Source organism: Bufo bufo, chromosome 1, assembly GCF_905171765.1.
Source record: "Bufo bufo chromosome 1, aBufBuf1.1, whole genome shotgun sequence".
Classification (NCBI taxonomy): Eukaryota; Metazoa; Chordata; class Amphibia; order Anura; family Bufonidae; genus Bufo; species Bufo bufo.
The window spans coordinates 632,721,546-632,740,795 of NC_053389.1; the positions used below are offsets into that span (position 1 = coordinate 632,721,546).

Below are 19,250 nucleotides of genomic sequence, written 5' to 3' on the forward strand. Positions count from 1 at the left end.
CCACAAAGAAATTGCGGGGCTCTGATTGGTTACCGTGACAGCCTGGGTGCTGCTGAAGCTTCCCAGGCATGCCATGGTAAGCTGCCTGCCAAGATGTGCACAAGGCACAGCTCAGCAGGGAGGACATCAGAATGCTTTTAGGGTGAATGGGAAAAGGGACAAGGTTCTAGCCCCCTAAGTGGGGGGTAAAAGTTATTGCTCAGAAAGTTTAAAATAATAATAAAAAAAATATATAAAAATATTAAAAGTTTAAATCACCCCCCCCCTTTTCCCAAAATTACATATAAAAATAAAGAAATAGACATGAGGTATTGCCATGTCCAAAAATGTCTCAACTATTAAAATATTAAAATACATTTTCCTGCGCGATGTACACTGTAACAGAAAAAAAAAAAAAAACAAGTGAGTCACTATTTTTGGTCACCTCATCCTCACAAAAATTGAATAACATCAAAAAGTTGTATGCACCCCAAAAATGGTACCAATAAAAACTATCGTTTGTCCCACAACAAACAAGCCCTCATACAGCTCTGTGGACAGAATATATATAAAAAAACACTATACAAGTTTTGAGCCGCAGAATATGGACGTCATGTCATTTTTAGCACACAATGAACGCTGTGATATCAAAACCCCAAAAACCTTGCTGGAATTGTGTTTTTTTTTTCTATTTAACCGCACGAAGATTTCCCCCCCCCCCTATTTTCCAGTACAAGACATGATAAATTAAATGGTGCCATTAAAAATATACAACTTATCCCGCAAAAAATAAGCCCTCATTTGGCAATATGAATGGAAAATTTAAAAAGTTATGGCTACTGTAACGTATAGCGGAAAAAAAGAAAATGTAAAAACAAAAATGGGACTGGTACTCAAGGGGTTAAAGTTTCCATTTTACACTGTCCCAATCCTGTCCATACCCAATCTTTAGAATAAAGCATGCAGACTACTTCCCTGGCGACACCCATTACAGCAACAGTGATGATTATCATCAGAGATGAGCGAATTTCCGGTTATGAAATTAGTTTGCGATTCGTTTACTGGTAAAAGGTGAATTGCGTTATGGATTCAGTTACCACGGACCAGAACGCAATTCTATAACTGAATGCCTTTAGCGGCATTCCGTTAATCATTCCATCATAATAGAAGTCTATGGGCTGCATAACGGATCCTCCCATTTCTGTTATGCAGGAGAGGACTCCCCTGCATAACGGAAATAGAGCGGATCCGTTTTTCAGCCCATAGACTTCTATTATGACGAAATGAATAACGGAATGCCTTTAAAGGCATTCCGTTATGCATTCCATCACAGAATTGCGTTATGGTCCATGGTAATGGAATCCATAAGGCAATTCACCTTTTACCAGTAAACAAAGCGTTGAAGGTTTAACAGAACCAGAGGTAGGGTGCGCTAACATTTTCTGATCAACTGCAGGAAGTTCAGGTGTTGGGTCCATAATACAGGAGCAATAAGGTACCCATGTTATACTTGTCTGAAAGCAGCCTTAGTTAAGTGAATTATATTAGATTAAGGAAATGTTTAAACATTTTTATTACAGTTTGTATACATACTATATTACATACTACATAATTACTAATACTTGCATGCAAATACTGGCTGGTGCATTCCTGCAGCCTATGTATTTCTTAACTGCTTCATTATTGGAGTGTCTATCCCCCTTCCTCACCAGGGGCCTATCTGCAAATAACTGATTAATTACTGAGCCAGCCTACATGTATTTGATATTTTTCATTGGGGTCCAAACACAATCCAAATAAATGTAACGCAGCACTCCTTAGATAAAAAGTGAAAAAATACAAAATGTATTCAACACATGTTGATACAGGCAACGTTTCAGCTCTCTCACAGAGCCATTATCAAGCCAAGATAATGGATTGTGTTTTTTTTTTATTTAAGGAAAAATTGTGAGAAAAAATAATATTTTTCTTTTCTTATCAATTTTTTTTAAAGGTTTCGAGACAAAACATTTCTAAAACTATTACCGTACCCTTGTACACTGAAAATGGACGCTATTTATGTAATTTATCTACTGGCTGGGTCCGTCGCAAGACTTCAAAACACTTCAATGGGTCCGTAAATCCGGACATGGAACGGAACCCTACGGAAGCACTACGGAGTGCTTCCGTGGGGTTTCGTCCCATACTTCCGTTCCGCAAAAAGATAGAACATGTCCTATCTTTTTGCGGAAAGGCTGGATCGCGGACCAATTCAAGTGAATGGAGGAGATAGTATGCAGGTCCAGGAAGATAGGAAGGCTGGAGTATTTAGGTGCAGCAGTAATGTTATTCCCTGACTATGCAAGGGAAACGGTAAGGGAAAGAAGCCAGTTTATTGATGTAAAAAAAAAAAATGTTGCGCTTAAAGAATGTAAAGTACTCCTTGATGTTTCCAGCTAAACTACGGATTGAATGGGAGAATAGAACCTGTTTTTTTGATACTGCAGAGGCGGTGGGAGAGTGGATTAAAGAAAAGATAAAGAGCTGAGGTGTAAAATGGGCTGGGCTGGGAGGGAGTAATGCTAAGGAAGAGAGCCAGGGCTAGATGCCATCCTGGGTCATTCAGGAAGGGTGGTATGGGGTGGGATAGGGTAGGGTGGGGTGGGTAAAGGGCAAATGGTTGTGCTGCTTGTTTCCCCCTCTCCCCCCCCCCCTTATTTTTTTTTCTCCCCCTTTTCTTTTCTGGAACTGCTCCCTCTCCCCATATTCCCCCTTCCCCCTCTCTTCTCTCTCCCCTCTCTCTTGGATCTTTAATAAATCTAGGCAATGGGCAGCCAGTACTAATAGGCTTTTATGAGAATAACCTCATGGAATATTAGGGGCTTGAGTAAGGGCGTAAAGAGAGTTGCTGTGTTCGATGCAATACAAAGGTCTCCCCCCGCCATAGTTTACAAGAAACGCATCTGACAAATGAGACGATAGGAGGGGTGACCAGACCATGGATGCAGCACTCCTTCCATTCAGAGAGGGGTGAATATACTAATACATCAAGATAGACATTAAAATAGTAAACAGCTATAGATAGAGAAGGTTGTTATGTCCTTATGGACTGTATATTAGAAGGAAGAGCATGGATAAAAGCAAATATCTACACTGCGTGCAGAATTATTAGGCAAATGAGTATTTTGACCACATCATCCTCTTTGTGCATGTTGTCTTACTCCAAGCTGTATAGACTCGAAAGCCTACTACCAATTAAGCATATTAGGTGATGTGCATCTCTGTAATGAGAAGGGGTGTGGTCTAATGACATCAACACCCTATATCAGGTGTGCATAATTATTAGGCAACTTCCTTTCCTTTGGCAAAATGGGTCAAAAGAAGGACTTGACATGCTCAGAAAAGTAAAAAATAGTGAGATATCTTGCAGAGGGATGCAGCACTCTTAAAATTGCAAAGCTTCTGAAGCGTGATCATCGAACAATCAAGCGTTTCATTCAAAATAGTCAACAGGGTCGCAAGAAGCGTGTGGAAAAACCAAGGCGCAAAATAACTGCCCATGAACTGAGAAAAGTCAAGCGTGCAGCTGCCAAGATGCCACTTGCCACCAGTTTGGCCATATTTCAGAGCTGCAACATCACTGGAGTGCCCAAAAGCACAAGGTGTGCAATACTCAGAGACATGGCCAAGGTAAGAAAGGCTGAAAGACGACCACCACTGAACAAGACACACAAGCTGAAACGTCAAGACTGGGCCAAGAAATATCTCAAGACTGATTTTTCTAAGGTTTTATGGACTGATGAAATGAGAGTGAGTCTTGATGGGCCAGATGGATGGGCCCGTGGCTGGATTGGTAAAGGGCAGAGAGCTCCAGTCCGACTCAGACGCCAGCAAGGGGAAGGTGGAGTACTGGTTTGGGCTGGTATCATCAAAGATGAGCTTGTGGGGCCTTTTCGGGTTGAGGATGGAGTCAAGCTCAACTCCCAGTCCTACTGCCAGTTTCTGGAAGACACCTTCTTCAAGCAGTGGTACAGGAAGAAGTCTGCATCCTTCAATAAAAACATGATTTTCATGCAGGACAATGCTCCATCACACGCGTCCAAGTACTCCACAGCGTGGCTGGCAAGAAAGGGTATAAAAGAAGAAAATCTAATGACATGGCCTCCTTGTTCACCTGATCTGAACCCCATTGAGAACCTGTGGTCCATCATGAAATGTGAGATTTACAAGGAGGGAAAACAGTACACCTCTCTGAACAGTGTCTGGGAGGCTGTGGTTGCTGCTGTACGCAATGTTGATGGTGAACAGATCAAAACACTGACAGAATCCATGGATGGCAGGCTTTTGAGTGTCCTTGCAAAGAAAGGTGGCTATATTGGTCACTGATTTGTTTTTGAATGTCAGAAATGTATATTTGTGAATGTTGAGATGTTATATTGGTTTCACTGGTAAAAATAAATAATTGAAATGGGTATATATTTGTTTTTTGTTAAGTTGCCTAATAATTATGCACAGTAATAGTCACCTGCACACACAGATATCCCCCTAAAATAGCTAAAACTAAAAACAAACTAAAAACTACTTCCAAAAATATTCAGCTTTGATATTAATGAGTTTTTTGGGTTCATTGAGAACATGGTTGTTGTTCAATAATAAAATTAATCCTCAAAAATACAACTTGCCTAATAATTCTGCACTCCCTGTATATACCGCCACCCTTTAAAATAGATGTCCTACTATAAATCCATGATTTCACGCTTAATGCAGGGGATAAATCACTTTTGGTAATAGGAGATTTTAACAATGTAATGGATGGGAAAATAGATAGATGTAGAATAGGGAACACTCAGGGAAACTGCACAGGATCTAAATTAAAAAGTATCACAGAAGAAATGGCCTGGATTAATATCTGGTGGGTAATGCACCCAAAGTTAAAGAAATACTCATGCTTCTCCAAAAAGCACAGGAGCTTATCACGGATTGATTTAGCTTTCACTAACAATAAAGGTTCACTGGATATTGAACGAGTTAGGTATGGACAACGTGGGATATCGGATCACACTCCTATTATAAATATAAAAATGGGGGGGGGGATAAGAGGGATGAATATAAATATAGGTTGGATAAATATAATGGGTACACACAATGAGATTTTGAAAGAGATTAGGGAGTATTTTGTTATAAACGAGGGTTCAGCGGAAATCAACATAGTCTGGGATCATCACAAAATATACGGCAATATATAAGAAAGGTATAAGGGGGAAAATATTAGAATTAGAACATGAGGCGGAAAGGTATGGAAAAAAATATGTTGAAAATCCCAAAGAGCAAAATTATAAAGAATGGATAGACAAAGTCACTAAAATGGAAGATGAACTGTTTTTGCTGGCGGAACAACAAAAATAAAACTATGTGAGGGACAACTACATTTATGCACATATACCTGGCAAAAAGTTAGCCGCCTTGGTGGCAGTCCAGACCAAAAAAATATATATTATATTCATTGCTTAGTAGACAAACTGGGACATAAAATTGTTGAACAAACGGCTAAAATAGATCTGCTTAAGGAATATTTTGAGGATATATACAGCAGTAAAATAAAGAAGAATACGGCGCAAATACAACAGTTTCTGGATAAAACTATTATTACCATGTTAACTTTAGATCAAAGGGAAAGTTTGGAAACCCCCTTAGACCTTGTAGAAGTGGATAATACATTATTAAAGATGACTAAGAATAAGACCCCAGGTATAGATGGTATCTCGTTTGAAGTTTATGCCCAATACAGAGAAATACTGACTTCGAAATTGCTCAAAATGTGGGCTGCCTCGAGGGAGTCAGGAAAATTGCCGGACTCCTTGAGGGAAGCCTTAATTACACTTATTTTAAAACCTGGGAAAGATGCAATCTTCCCAGATTCATACCGCCCCATTTCATTGATTAATACAGACAACAAAATACTAGCAAGGATTTTGGCAGCTAGGCTTAGGGGGGTGATGTCGGTGCTTGTGCATGAGGATCAGTTGAGATTCATGTCGGGCAAAACTAAACCGAAAATATTATGAGATACTTTGTAAATACCCAAGTGGAATCCACAAACAGTGGTGAGCACATGATTCTAACTATAGACATCTCAAAAGCTTTTGACACTATAGAATGGCCTTTTTTAATGGCAACACTAAAGAAAATGGGATTCAGCGTTATATTTGTTTCCTGGGTCAAATTATTATACACTGAAATTTCTGCAAGGGTGATATTGAACGGAGAATACTCCGATAACATACCTATTGGCAGGGGGGTTAGACAGGGTTGCCCCCTTCCCCCTCTGCTATTTGCTATAGTCATGGAACCCTTAGCGGACATGATTAGGCAAGATTGTGGGTTTCAGGTTTGGATCTCATGAAGAAAAAATTGCTTTATATGCAGATGATATTATGCCGTTTGTGGGTTCCCATGGTTCACTTACCAGAATTTTTCAGATATTTGACGATTACAGTAAATATGCTGGACTCAATATAAATTTGTCTAAATCGGCCTGCGTCCCGATTGATCCTCTGAAAAACTTAATACCGGGCCCATTGGAAATTAAGAGAATAGATGAACCGGTAAAATATCTAGGAATTCAGATAACCCCTAACTCCAAGGAGTATGTTCAATTAAATGTGCTCCCTAAAACACAGGAAATTAGGAAGAAAGTAGATGTATGGAAAAAATTATATGTTTCGATGGCAGGTTGTATCTCACTGGTGAAAATGTGTATCCTACCTTCCTTTTTATATTATGAGGAATGCGCCTGTAATAATTCCCAAAATATATATTTTTTTAAATAGCTTCCTTATTGGCGGATTTGATATGGCGTGGTAAAAAAACGCGAATAAGAGCGCAAATATTTCAATATCCGGGAGAAAGAAGGCGGACTATAGGCCCCGGACCTGGAACTCTATTTTCTTTCTGGCCATATTATAAACATGATAATATGGAGTAATTCACAAAGATTTAAGACCATGATAGCAGGGATCAATAAAAAGTTGGACAACTGTAGTATCTTCCAATTGGTGGAAGCGGACATTCTGTCACAAGAGCAAACCAGTAAAATACAGTTATTTGGGTAGTGGGCCAAGGTCTGGAAAGAGGCAAGAGACCTGTGGCCCCAGACCAGAATACATACAGATACTTTACTGTGGGATAATACTCATCTTATAGAACTAAAGTTAATTGAACAAGAAATTTGGTGGAAATTTGGAATTTTTAGACTGGGTCAGGTATGGAAGGAGGGAGATATAATTACATACCTAGACCTTAAAAATGAGTGTGGAATTAGGAATAAAGACTTGAGTTTTTTCTATCTACAACTGAAACCAGCCCTGCGAGCATCGCTAGGAAGGAGAACACATATAGCTACCCTTCCACGACCCATAGCTAATATTTCTAAATTAACAGCAGGAAAGAAATTGGTGTCTAGGATATATGAATGCCTAATGCATAAATGGCAGGATGTTTTTAAGTCTCAATGGGAAGAGTTTTGGGAGAGGGCGATACATGCCAAAAATGGAGTTTCAAATAATTTCTCCCATAGGATCATCCAATTTAATATCTTATACTGGCTATACTATTCCCCTAAGATCTTGATGAAATATTACAAATCTAAAGAATTTAGCTGTAAAAAAATGCGGGCAGATAGGAGTGGATGATGTCCATATACTTTGGACCTGTATAAAGAACCAAGACTTTTGGCAGAAGGTAAAATGAAAGAATAGAGGCACATCATGGGCTTAGAATCCCTAGGGAGTTTGAAATATGTATTTTGGGGGTGATGGATAAGATAGATACTTCTAATCGAGATATAGCATCTAAACTCTTATTTCAGGCTAGGAAGTGCATTATTGGACACTGGGGAGACAGTGTGGCACCTACGGTTAAGGAATGGGAGAACCTCGCTAGAGTATCGCTTGTCAGAGAGGAATTTCATCTGGTATCTATTAAGAAAAAATCTAGATTTGCTAGATTGTGGCAGAAATGGCTAACATGATCAAGGACGCAGGGGATGACCGGTGTAGGGGATGGGACTTGGGGGGGTGGAGGGAGGGGGGGAGGAAGGGGGGAAAGTCATTTTATTAATTTTTTCCCTTATAGGGGAGGAACAGGCAACAAGGAAGAGTGGGTGGGCACTATGCAAAATTGTATATATGCGGTTTTATAATGCAAAACAATCTAAAATGACTGTTGAAGATTGTATGAAATTTTGTAAAAATAACAAAGATTAATAAAAAATAAAATAAAAAGTGAATGGGTCCGCGATCCACTGTTGGTGTTCATGCATTACAGCCCGCATTTTGCGGGCCACAGCACGGCTACGGGGCGCACACGTTCATGTGCAGGAGGCCCAAAACATTACAAGTCCCTTCAAAGTGACTTATGTTGTTCCCCTAAGGTAGTCATCTTGGGGAAATTTGGACATTTTAAGGTTTTTCACATTGTTTTATAAATGAAAAAAAATATGCGTACATTTGCATATTTTACACAGAAAAAAACCCTGCTATACAAAATATACCTAGAATGCCTACATTTTTAAAATAAAAAATGCATGTACCGTATGTTTGTATATTTTAGGATACTTTCAGACTGGCGTTTTGGCTTTCCGCTTGTGAGATCCATTCAGGGCTCTCACAAGAGGTCCAAAACTGATCCGTTTTGCCCTAATGCATTCTGAATGGAAAAGGATCCGCTCAGAATGCATCAGTTTGCCTCCGATCAGTCTCCATTCTGCTTTGGAGGCGTCTGAAGAAACTGAGCCAAACGGATCCGTTCTGACACACAATGTAAGTCAATGGGGACGGATCCGTTTTCTATTGACTTTCAATGGTGTTCAAGATAGATCTGTTTTGGCTATGTTAAAGAAAATACAAACTGATCAGTTCTGAACGGATGCAGACTGTTGTATTATCTGAACGGATCTGTCTGTGCAGATCCATGACGAATCCGCATCAAACGCCAGTGTGAAAGTAGCCTAACAAACACAAATTCCACAATGCTATTGCTAAAACTAATATATATAAATATACTTTTTTTTTAATCAAAAAATGTTTATTAATGAAAAAGTGGGGGTTTGTATGGGTGTGTATGTAGTCTTCTATACTACTGCTGATACTATTACCTACTGCTCTTTTTATCATTTATTTTATTTATTTCTTAACGAATTAACCCCTTCCTGATACAGCCAGGGCCAGAAGGGGTTCATTCACAGCCTGCAGGCTAACATCCAGCAGGTGGCGCTCTTACATAAGTAAAGGCGCTCCCTAACAGCTTTTACATTTAACACTGTGATAGATCCTTGTAGCAGGGTGCTGCAGGGATCTATCACAGCCTGACCACTTCTGCTGGTCTCAGCACTTCTCCCTGTGACCACAGCTGTCTAACAGCAGTGCGGTCACAACGATCTGCAGTGGCACGGGCCGTGGCAGATGGTGATGGAACCCAGGGCCTTTATACGTCAGGTTACCGATAGGAGCCTACCGCCGTGACGTATAATTTCGTGCTGCGGTAGGCAAAAGGTTAAACACATGCAACATTGAACCTAGACATGTGTGGTATGTACAGTACTGTGAAAGTTTTAGGTAGGTGTGGAAAAAATGCTGCAAAGTAAGAATGCTTTAGAAGTGTTGTTTTTTTAATATATTTTTATTCAGTGAATGAACAAAAGAGAAATTCTAATCATTTTTATTGTGACCGCATCAACTGCTGCAAAGAAAAACACTTATATAATTAATATAAAGGATACCGTGCATGCACTGCACCCACTATATCTCTGGTGTAACCACTTAAGATTGCCGCAGATATAATCAAACATTATATCCTAAGAATCATTTAGCATGTTACTTACTCCACAGCGCATTCCCTTTTCTTTATGTGCAGTGATATAACCCAGAGTATATTAGGTCGGTAACCACAGATCTTCTGTGGATGTAGGCTTGCTCAACTCAGTATCTGCCTGTATTTTTCAGCATTGAGGACTCCATTAATCCTGACCAAATCCTCAACTCCTTTTGCCTGAATGCTGCTGTAAGCCGTGTACCGGGGTGGGCTCCCCAGGATACAGCGAAGTCACGAACAAAGAAAGCAACTCTGACACCAGCTTTTGAAAAAAGGGAATTTTTACTAACACGTGATAATAAACACAACCACAAATGCTGAGAACATGAAATAAGTGTACATACACCCAGCCCAAAGGCTGAGACCCCTGTGTTGCACGCACGGCGCCCCCTGATGGATGCCAGCGGAAATTCTGCGGTAATTTACCTACTGGCAGGCACAACTAAAACTGTGTCGCCGTACCTATTATTACCCTGAAACAAACATGAACAATTGGTTGGGTGCTTAGTACGAGCTGGCCTGCGGTACAACACAGCGGTTCACAATCTTACCGTGCTGTATATTATTCCCCCTCCCACAAGTAGTCCGGTAGCACGTGCCTGATTATTACTCCTGAGCAAAACGCTGAACTGTATAGAGTTCGTGGGGGTGTTTATCAGCTCCCAAAATGTGCAATGTCCCAGTAGCAATTCCTTAGACCTGACACAAAGCAGAGACCCTAACTATCTAACTACAGGTCTGGTTTAAGTCTCTAGGCGCCAAACTGCAGTGAGATACGTGCACGATCTTACCAACCCGGGTCTGCTCTTTATCCACTGATGTCTCTGAACCAAACAACCAGTCTCTCCAGCAAACAAGAGGTCCCACAGGGTATGCAGCTTGTTCCTTAGCTCTTGTCAGTCTTCCTGGAAACAATCCTCTTCTCCCTGGACAGGCTCTAGGTCTTGGACGACAATCAGCTTCACTCAGCTGCAGCTGTGGTCACAGAGAAGGTCCTCTCACTCCTGGATCCATTAGCTTTTCTGCTCACACACAGCTCCTTAGCTCTCCCAAGATGGCGGCAGCCTCCTCTAGCAAGTTCTCACACACCTCTCATGAATATGGAAATATATATGCAGTCAGTCAGTTGTGCCTGGGAAACAGCAGCATCTTGTAGCAGAACGTCAGTCCAAAATATTTAACTTCATTTAAAGGGAACCTGTCACCGGGATTTTGTGTATAGAGCTGAGGACATGGGTTGCTAGATGGCCACTAGCACATCCGCAATATCCAGTCCCCATAGCTCTGTGTGCTTTTATTGTGTCAAAAAAACTATTTGATACATATGCAAATTAACATAAAAGAGTCATATCTTACTTGTGTGACCAGAGAAAAGTCATATTTTCAAGCTCTGACTCATCTCAGATTAATTTGCATATGTATCAAATCGTTTTTTTTAAACAATAAAAGCACACAGGGCTATGGGGACTGGATATTCCGGATGTGCTAGCGGCCATCTAGCAACCGATCTCCTTAGCTCTATACGCAAAATCCCGGTGACAGGTTCCCTTTAAACAAACACAATGTTTAGACAATGAGAGCTGTTTCCCCCATCTCACACTGCCCCAAATTTGCACGGGACCTTCACCATGCTACATTGTTGCCTGCAGACACATTATTGTACCGCTCCTCAACTCTTCAGCAAACTAGTTTCTGTTACAGCCAAAATATTAAAAATTTAGATTTATCAGTCCAGTGGACCTGCTGCCATTTTCTGCACCCCGTTCTTATGTTTTCATGCACAGTTCAGTCACTTGGTCATGTTTCCATGTCAAAAGTATGGCTTTCTGGACCCTTTCTTCCATATAGATCACTTCTAGCCAGATTTCTCCGAACAGTAGATAGGTGTACCTCGGTCTCACTAGTTTCTGCTAGTTCTGAGCTATTGGCATCACTGGACATCTTCTGATTTTGAAGGGAAGTAAGCATGACTTCTCTTTCATCTGCTGTAACAAGTTTCCGTTGCTGACCACTTCATCTACGGTCCTCAACTTGGTCGGTATTAATGGTGTCCTCAATGCTAAGAAATACAGACAGATACGTATCCATCATACAATACCATCAATGAGGCGCCTGATTGGCTCCAAATTGATTCTGCAGCAGGACAACAACCCAAACATACAGAAAATGTAGTTAAGAACTAACTTCAGAGTAAAGTAGAACAATAAGTTCTAGAAGTGATGATATGGCCCCCAAAGAGCCCTGATCTCAACATCATCAAGTCTGTCCAGAATTACATAAAAAGACAAGAATTTGAACAAGCCTACATCCAAGATTTCTCCAAGATGTTTGGAACAACCTCCCTACCGAGTTCCTTCAAAATCTATGTACAAGTATACCTAAAAGAAATGATATTGTTTTGAAGGCAAAGGGTGGTCACACCTAATATTAATTTGATTTAGATTTCTCTTCATTCACTTTGTATTTTGATAATTGATAAAAATAAACTATTATTTTTATTATTGAAAGCATTCTTACATTGCAGCACTTTTCCACCCCGGTCTACATTTTAGTCACAAATTTGAATTTTTGTCTAATGTTTGCTGTAAATTTACATGAAGGTGGTTGTGTTCATTTGTTACTGGATTAAATAGTTTTCACGATATGCTGTGCAGTGTGCATTCTCAGAAAATGTAGATTTTGGTAACATGGCAGCTGCTTACAATATACATTTTTAATACATTTGTGAATGACAAATATTGCATGGCCTGTGTTTCAGTGTTTATAAGAGGACAAGTGCAGTGCCCCAGACAAGATGCCTGCACATTTTTTTTGTTATTTAATGTTATGTCATTTTATGCCATGTATTTTCCCAGTATAGTTATGTATGGAACTGACAGAGTTAAACTGACACAGCCCCTGCAGGAAGTTTTTGTGTGGATCCTGGATCTCTCTCTAGCTCAGTTAGTTCTAGAGCTGGCAGTGAAATAGAGGAAGCTGCCACATATGCTCCATTCCTCACAAGTTCTAGAGAATCCCCTTCTCTGAGGATTATCTACTGAGTGAAAGACCTCACCATGACTATAGTACTCAGGAAAGACAGACAGAGATAAAGAAAGACTAGAATCTGCATAGAGGGACATTATTGAGACCCCCTTCACACTGGGATACAATTTGGCCAGTTGTATCTTAAACGCTGTGTCCTTCTGCTGGAAATTCCAGCCAGCATTGCAAGAGTACTATTCTCAACCGTAGATTTTACAGAAAGAGATGTCGGGAAGACAGAGAGGAAAGAGTGCTATAAATCCCATCCTTGCTCAAATCCATACATTACTATCTTGGGAGATTTGCACTATATAATTGTAGGAACTATGTTTTAATACCATTGGATGTACTACAACTCCCATTCTAAACGGTGAGCAACACTACACTCCATTATTTAAAAAAAATATCTCATTATAGGAATCTGTAGCCAGAAGCAACCAAAGGGATTCTGTGAATGTGACAGCACTTACGCTGGCTTATTCCTCAGATCTCTCCAGTAAAACACTATTTATTCCCACAGAAGAACACTCCAGAGTCTGGTACACTTTTTATCACAGTTAATCTGAAGCATTTAAAAATACATTTAGCCTCAGTTTTAATGAATGCATTCATAATCGCTGCTGCTTAGCTAATTCTTTCAAGCAAGTGCAAATGGATTCTAAAAAAAATAAAAAATAAAGCATACAATCAGGCACCAGATATGGCAAGGCGTAGCAGAGGCCAACTAGGGTATTTGATGGTAATCACGCTTTGCTGATTGCAGAGAGTCTGGAGTTTAGTCAGCTGCCAATGTTTTTGGCTTGTATTAGATTTTCCCTAATATTTCCAGCTTCATTGGAGATTTATTTTTCTTCTGAAATGATTATTTTTTTTCTGTTGCGCATTATCACTGGCATGGGCAATCTGACGACCCAAGCCAAACAAGCTTGCACGACTCAAGACTGTCTTGGAATGTAACACATCTGTAATTGCTCCTGTCAGAAGGCTGATCGGGGCAGGAGAACAATGTAGGAACTATGGAGAAGACACATTTCCTGTATTATAAGGTCACAGCAGCTGGCACTTGTGTGTATATTGTTATGGATGCCATTGGATGGTGCGTTGTATCAGTTACAATAGTAAAGTAAGCCCTAGCTCACATGTCAGTGTTTGGTCAGTGATTTCCATCAGTGATTGTGAGCCAAAACCAGGAGTGGAGTATAATGGAAAGTTTTGCCCCCGTTTTGAGTTTTTTACCCACTCCTGGCTTTGGCTCACAATCACTGATGGATATTACTAACCAAACACTGACTGTGCAAACTACACCTAAGGGCTCATGCACACAAACTTATTTTCTTTCCGTGTCCATTCAGTTTTTTTTGCAGACCGTATACGGAACAATTAATTTCAATGGGTCCGAAAAAAAAAGAAAAAAAAAAAAGTTACTCCATGTGCATTCTGTGTCCGTATGTCCTATTATTGTCCGCATTACGGAAAAGGATAGGACTGTTTTATTAGAAGCCAGCTGTTCCGTAAAATATGGAATGCAAAATATGGAATATATCCGTGTTTTTTGCGGACAGCAACATGCATACGGTCGTGTGCATGAGCCCTAAGGGTCCATTACACAGGCAGACAGATTGCCCATAAGGAGGACCAATTGAATATGTAGCAAGCAACAGGACTGTGGCACTGTTCTTAGGCCTCTTTCACACGGGCGTTGCGGGTGCGTTGCGGGAACATGCGCGATTTTTCCGCGCGAGTGCAAAACATTGTAATGCGTTTTGCACCCGCGTGAGAAAAATCACGCATGTTTGGTACCCAAACCCGAACTTCTTCACAGAAGTTCGGGCTTGAGTTAGGTGTTCTGTAGATTTTATTATTTTCCCTTATAACATGATTATAAGGGAAAATAATAGCATTCTGAATACAGAATACATAGTACAATAAGGCTGGAGGGGTAAAAAAAAAAAAAAAAAAATTTAAACTCACCTTAATCCACTTGTTCGCGCAGCCGGCATCTCTTCTGTCTTCTTTTTTGCTGTGTGCAGGAAAAGGACCTGTGGTGACGTCACTCCGGTCATCACATGGTCCGTCACATGATCTTTTACCATGGTGATGGATCATGTGATGACCGGAGTGACGTCCTTTTCCTGCACACAGCAAAGAAGAAGACAGAAGAGATGCCGGGCTGCGCGATCAAGTAGATTAAGGTGAGTTAAATTATTTTTTATTTTTTTTTAACCCCTCCAGCGCTATTGTACTATGCATTCTGTATTCAGAATGCTATTAGTTTCCCTTATAACCATGTTGTAAGGGAAAATAATAATGATCGGGTCTCCTTCCCGATCGTCTCCTAGCACCACATCCGCACTTGCTTGCAGATGCTTGCGATTTTCACGCAGCCCCAATCATTTCTATGGGGCCTGTGTTACGTAAAAAAACGCACAAAGAGGAGCATGCTGCGATTTTCACGCAACGCACAAGTGATGCGTGAAAATCACTGCTCGTGTGCACAGCCCTATAGAAATTAATGGGTCAGGATTCAGTGCGGGTGCAATGCGTTCAACTCACGCATCGTATCCGCGTGGAATACTCGCCCGTGTGAAAGGGGCCTTATAGGTTTCACTATTGTCAGCAGCACACTCCCTATTATCATACAAGCTAATCTTGAAACTTGAGTGCTGGACATGTGTACATTCATTATCATAAATGTTCATTCATACAGTCATGAAGTTGATTATTGCCCCATATAAAGTACCGTTAAAAGGGGTTGTCCAGGGTTTGCAAGTGATGGCGTATCCTCAGGATAGAACATCACCAGCTGAGCGGAGGTCTGACAACCTCACCAATCAGCTGATCTGTGTAGCTTTATTGATGGAAGTCAACACTAGAGCTACACAGCACCAGAAACATTACAGCGAGCTCCTGTATAGTTCCAGCACAGACTTCCACCGCCGGAGCTACACAGACCAGCTGGTAGTCAGGGTGAGCAGTATAAATATTTTATTGTTAATAATCTAGTATTATAATATAATATTAACACCTTTATTATTATTTATTCACTTCAATGGGGCTGAGCTGCACCTAGGCCATTTGACCGACGAACGTGACAACATATGACCTAAAATGAGGCTTAAGGCTACTTTCACACTAGCGTTTTTGCTGGATCTGGCAGGGTTCAACAAATACGCTTCCATTACTGATAATACAACCATCTGCATCCGTTATGAACAGATCCGGTTGTATTATCTTTAACATGGCCAAGATGGATACATCATGAACTCCACTGAAAGTCAATGGGGGAAGGATCCATTTTCTATTATGTCAGATTGTGTCGGAGAAAACGTATCCGTCCCCATTGACTTGCATTGTGGGTCATTGCCTGTTTTTCTCCGCATCCCAGGACGGAAATGCATTTTGGAGCATTCCTTTCTGTTCAGTTACGTTTTGTCCCCATTGACAATAAATGGGGACAAAACAGAAGCATTTTTTCTCCGGTATTGAGACCCTATGACGGATCTCAATACCAGAAAATATTAATAGTATTGTGAAAGTAGCCTAAGCCGATGTGATTTGATGACCTGTCCTTAGGATCGGCCATCAATATCAAAATCCCAGAGAAGCCCCTTAATATTTATTGTTGAAACATAGCATGAAAAATATTTTTTTCTGTTTCTCTCCATTTGTTCTTTTAGGGCTGCAGCTAGCAATTATTTGAATAATCGATTAGTTGTCGATAATTTCATCGATTAATCGGGAAGGGGGATCTGTGGATGGCACTGCTATGGAGGGGGATCTGTGGATGGCACTGTTATGGGGAGGGGGATCCGTGGATGGCACTGTTATGGGTAGGGGGATCCGTGGATGGCACTGTTATGGGTAGGGGGATCCGTGGATGGCACTGTTATGGGTAGGGGGATCTGTGGATGGCACTGTTATGGAGGGGATCTGTGGATGGCACTGTTATGGAGGGGATCTGTAGATGGCACTGTTATGGGGGAGATCTGTGGATGGCACTGTTATGGAGGGTATCTGTGGATGGCACTGTTATGGAGGGTATCTGTGGATGGCACTGTTATGGAGGGTATCTGTGGATGGCACTGTTATGGAGGGTATCTGTGGATGGCACTGTTATGGAGGGTATCTGTGGATGGCACTTTTATGGAGGGTATCTGTGGATGGCACTGTTATGGAGGGGGATCTGTGGATGGCACTGTTAGGGAGGGGGATCTGTGGATGGCACTGTTATGGAGGGGATCTGTGGATGGCACTGTTATGGGGAGGGGGATCTGTGCATTGTTATGGGGAGGGGGATCTGTGGATGGCACTGTTATGGGGAGCGGGGTCTTTGGATGACCATGCTATGGGGGGGGGGGGGGGGGGATCTATGGATGACACTATAAAGCAACTTATGCTGTATGTGTCATCCACAGATCTCCCCCATAGCAGTGTCATCCACAAATCCTCCTTCCCATAACAGTGCCATCCACAGACCCCCCTCCGCTTAACAGTGCCATCCACAGATCCCCCTCCGCATAACAGCCCCGGCCCCGCCGCTCACAGCAGTATTCCTTAACCGGCAGTAACTTTTACTTTAACTTTAAATCACTGCATCTTTATTACCTTACAATGAAGCTCCAGTAACAGGCAGAGCGGGTGGCGGCATAACGTCACTTACTCACGTGACGCGCCTGCTCTGCCCACTTTATGAATGAAGCAGGCGGAGCAAGCGCGTTATGTGAGTAAGTGACGTTACGCCGCCGCCCGCTCTGCCTGTTACTGGAGCTTCACTGTAAGGTAATAAAGATGCAGTGATTTAAAGTTAAAGTAAAAGTTACTGCCGGTTAATGACCCGCAGGCATAGCGCCTGACCGCCCGCATAGCAACGAATCGGCCGATATTTCGATAACAGGATTCGTCAACAACTTTGATTAATCGTTGCAGCCCAGTTCTTTTAAAAAGACCTAGAAAATGAATTTCAAATAATAAGAAAGCCTCATGTCTGTCACTGACCGGAAAAAAATAAAAATATCACACTTAGAATGCAGGATATCAAATGGAGACATTTTGCTCTGGTAATGAAAAAACCCCCCCAAAGGTTATAGAGAGCATACATCACCTATCCTGACATGTCTGTTTTTTTTGTTGTTGTTGTTGTTTTTTTTTTAGTAAATACGAGTATTCCCCATGGGTGCCGAGTGTATAGGAACAAACTCATTTGACAAGCGGAATGATAACACCCAGTTACTCAAATTTCTAGGAGGAACAAAAACACTAAAGCAGACATGCCAAGAAAGTCGACAGGTCCGCTTTAATGCTGTGTGGCAGTCACTATAGCATGGGTAAGGCTGGGTTCATAGGTCTAGAACAAGAAAATGGAGTTTATTATGGAAGTGTAGTCAAGATAACAAGAACTTTGCTGTGACAAGTATTTCTATATTTCCATTACCCAAGCTTCTAAATGCCAGCCAGCTGTTACTGAGGCTCTCAAGGCATTTAGCTGGCAACTACCACTGCCATATACACTCAGGATGAGATTTATCAAAACTGGTAGAAAGGAAAACTGGCTTACCGTAGTTCCCATAGCAACCAATCAGATTCCACCTTTCATTTTCCAAAAAAAGCTCTGAAAAATGAAAGGTGGAATCTGATTGGTTACTGTCTTCCTTTCCACCAGTTTTGATAAATATCCTTAGGTCACCCGAACAACTGTTTAAATAACCTTCCCCCTGACTGAGGCTCATATGCCCCTGTCTACACGAGGCAGTTAGTCTGGTAGTTTGCCACTCTGTACTTTATAATGACTGTGCCCTTGAAGTAATGGAAATCAGCTCTCCATGGTCAGAATGTGACTGACTTGTGTTTTGCAGCCAATCGGAGGAAGCAGAGAATGGTGAAATCAGCAACCTGAACCAATGATGAGACAGGGGGGGTGTCTCAGACTACCACCGACGTCTTTTAGGCACTGCAGCTAAACTGTAGTCACAGATTACAGTTCTGCCCTAATACAGATCCACTGAAAAGTAAACAAGGAGGAAGAACAAGGAAAATAAATAGCAGGTCCTGACTGGACAGTTGCTGAAATGTATTGGTTATGTTATTTCTAAAGAGACACTTTACAAATGAGAAATTTGCACCATACATCCTGTGTTCTATTTTGTAGAAGAAAAAAAAAGTTAATAGGAAAACTGATAAATGATGTCAGAAAGCGCGGCCGCTGAAACAGCCATGCACTAGAAGCAGTTTAAGTTCAGCGTGATTCATCCTGTGCACACCGCACGGCCGCTCTGTATGGCACAAATACCATTAGGGAGCCCACACAGCGCTCAGCCCACTGCACTCTGGAGAGTCGAGAAGGGCAAACATTTCTGTCCTAACTTCCAGGTGGATGATTTACAAGCTGTTGACGGTGTAAA

General features: G+C 41.2%; 1 protein-coding gene and 1 long non-coding RNA gene across 2 annotated transcripts in view; one reads left to right on the top strand and one right to left on the bottom strand.

The window, feature by feature from the left end:
* OTUD7A (OTU deubiquitinase 7A) overlaps positions 1-19,250 on the bottom strand; it is a 292,001-nt gene that overhangs the window by 48,971 nt on the left and 223,780 nt on the right.
* On the top strand, positions 997-18,747 carry LOC120985737. Its single transcript, XR_005775574.1, has 3 exons — positions 997-1,229; positions 11,824-11,828; positions 18,738-18,747. It is a non-coding gene; the product is annotated as an uncharacterized LOC120985737 (long non-coding RNA).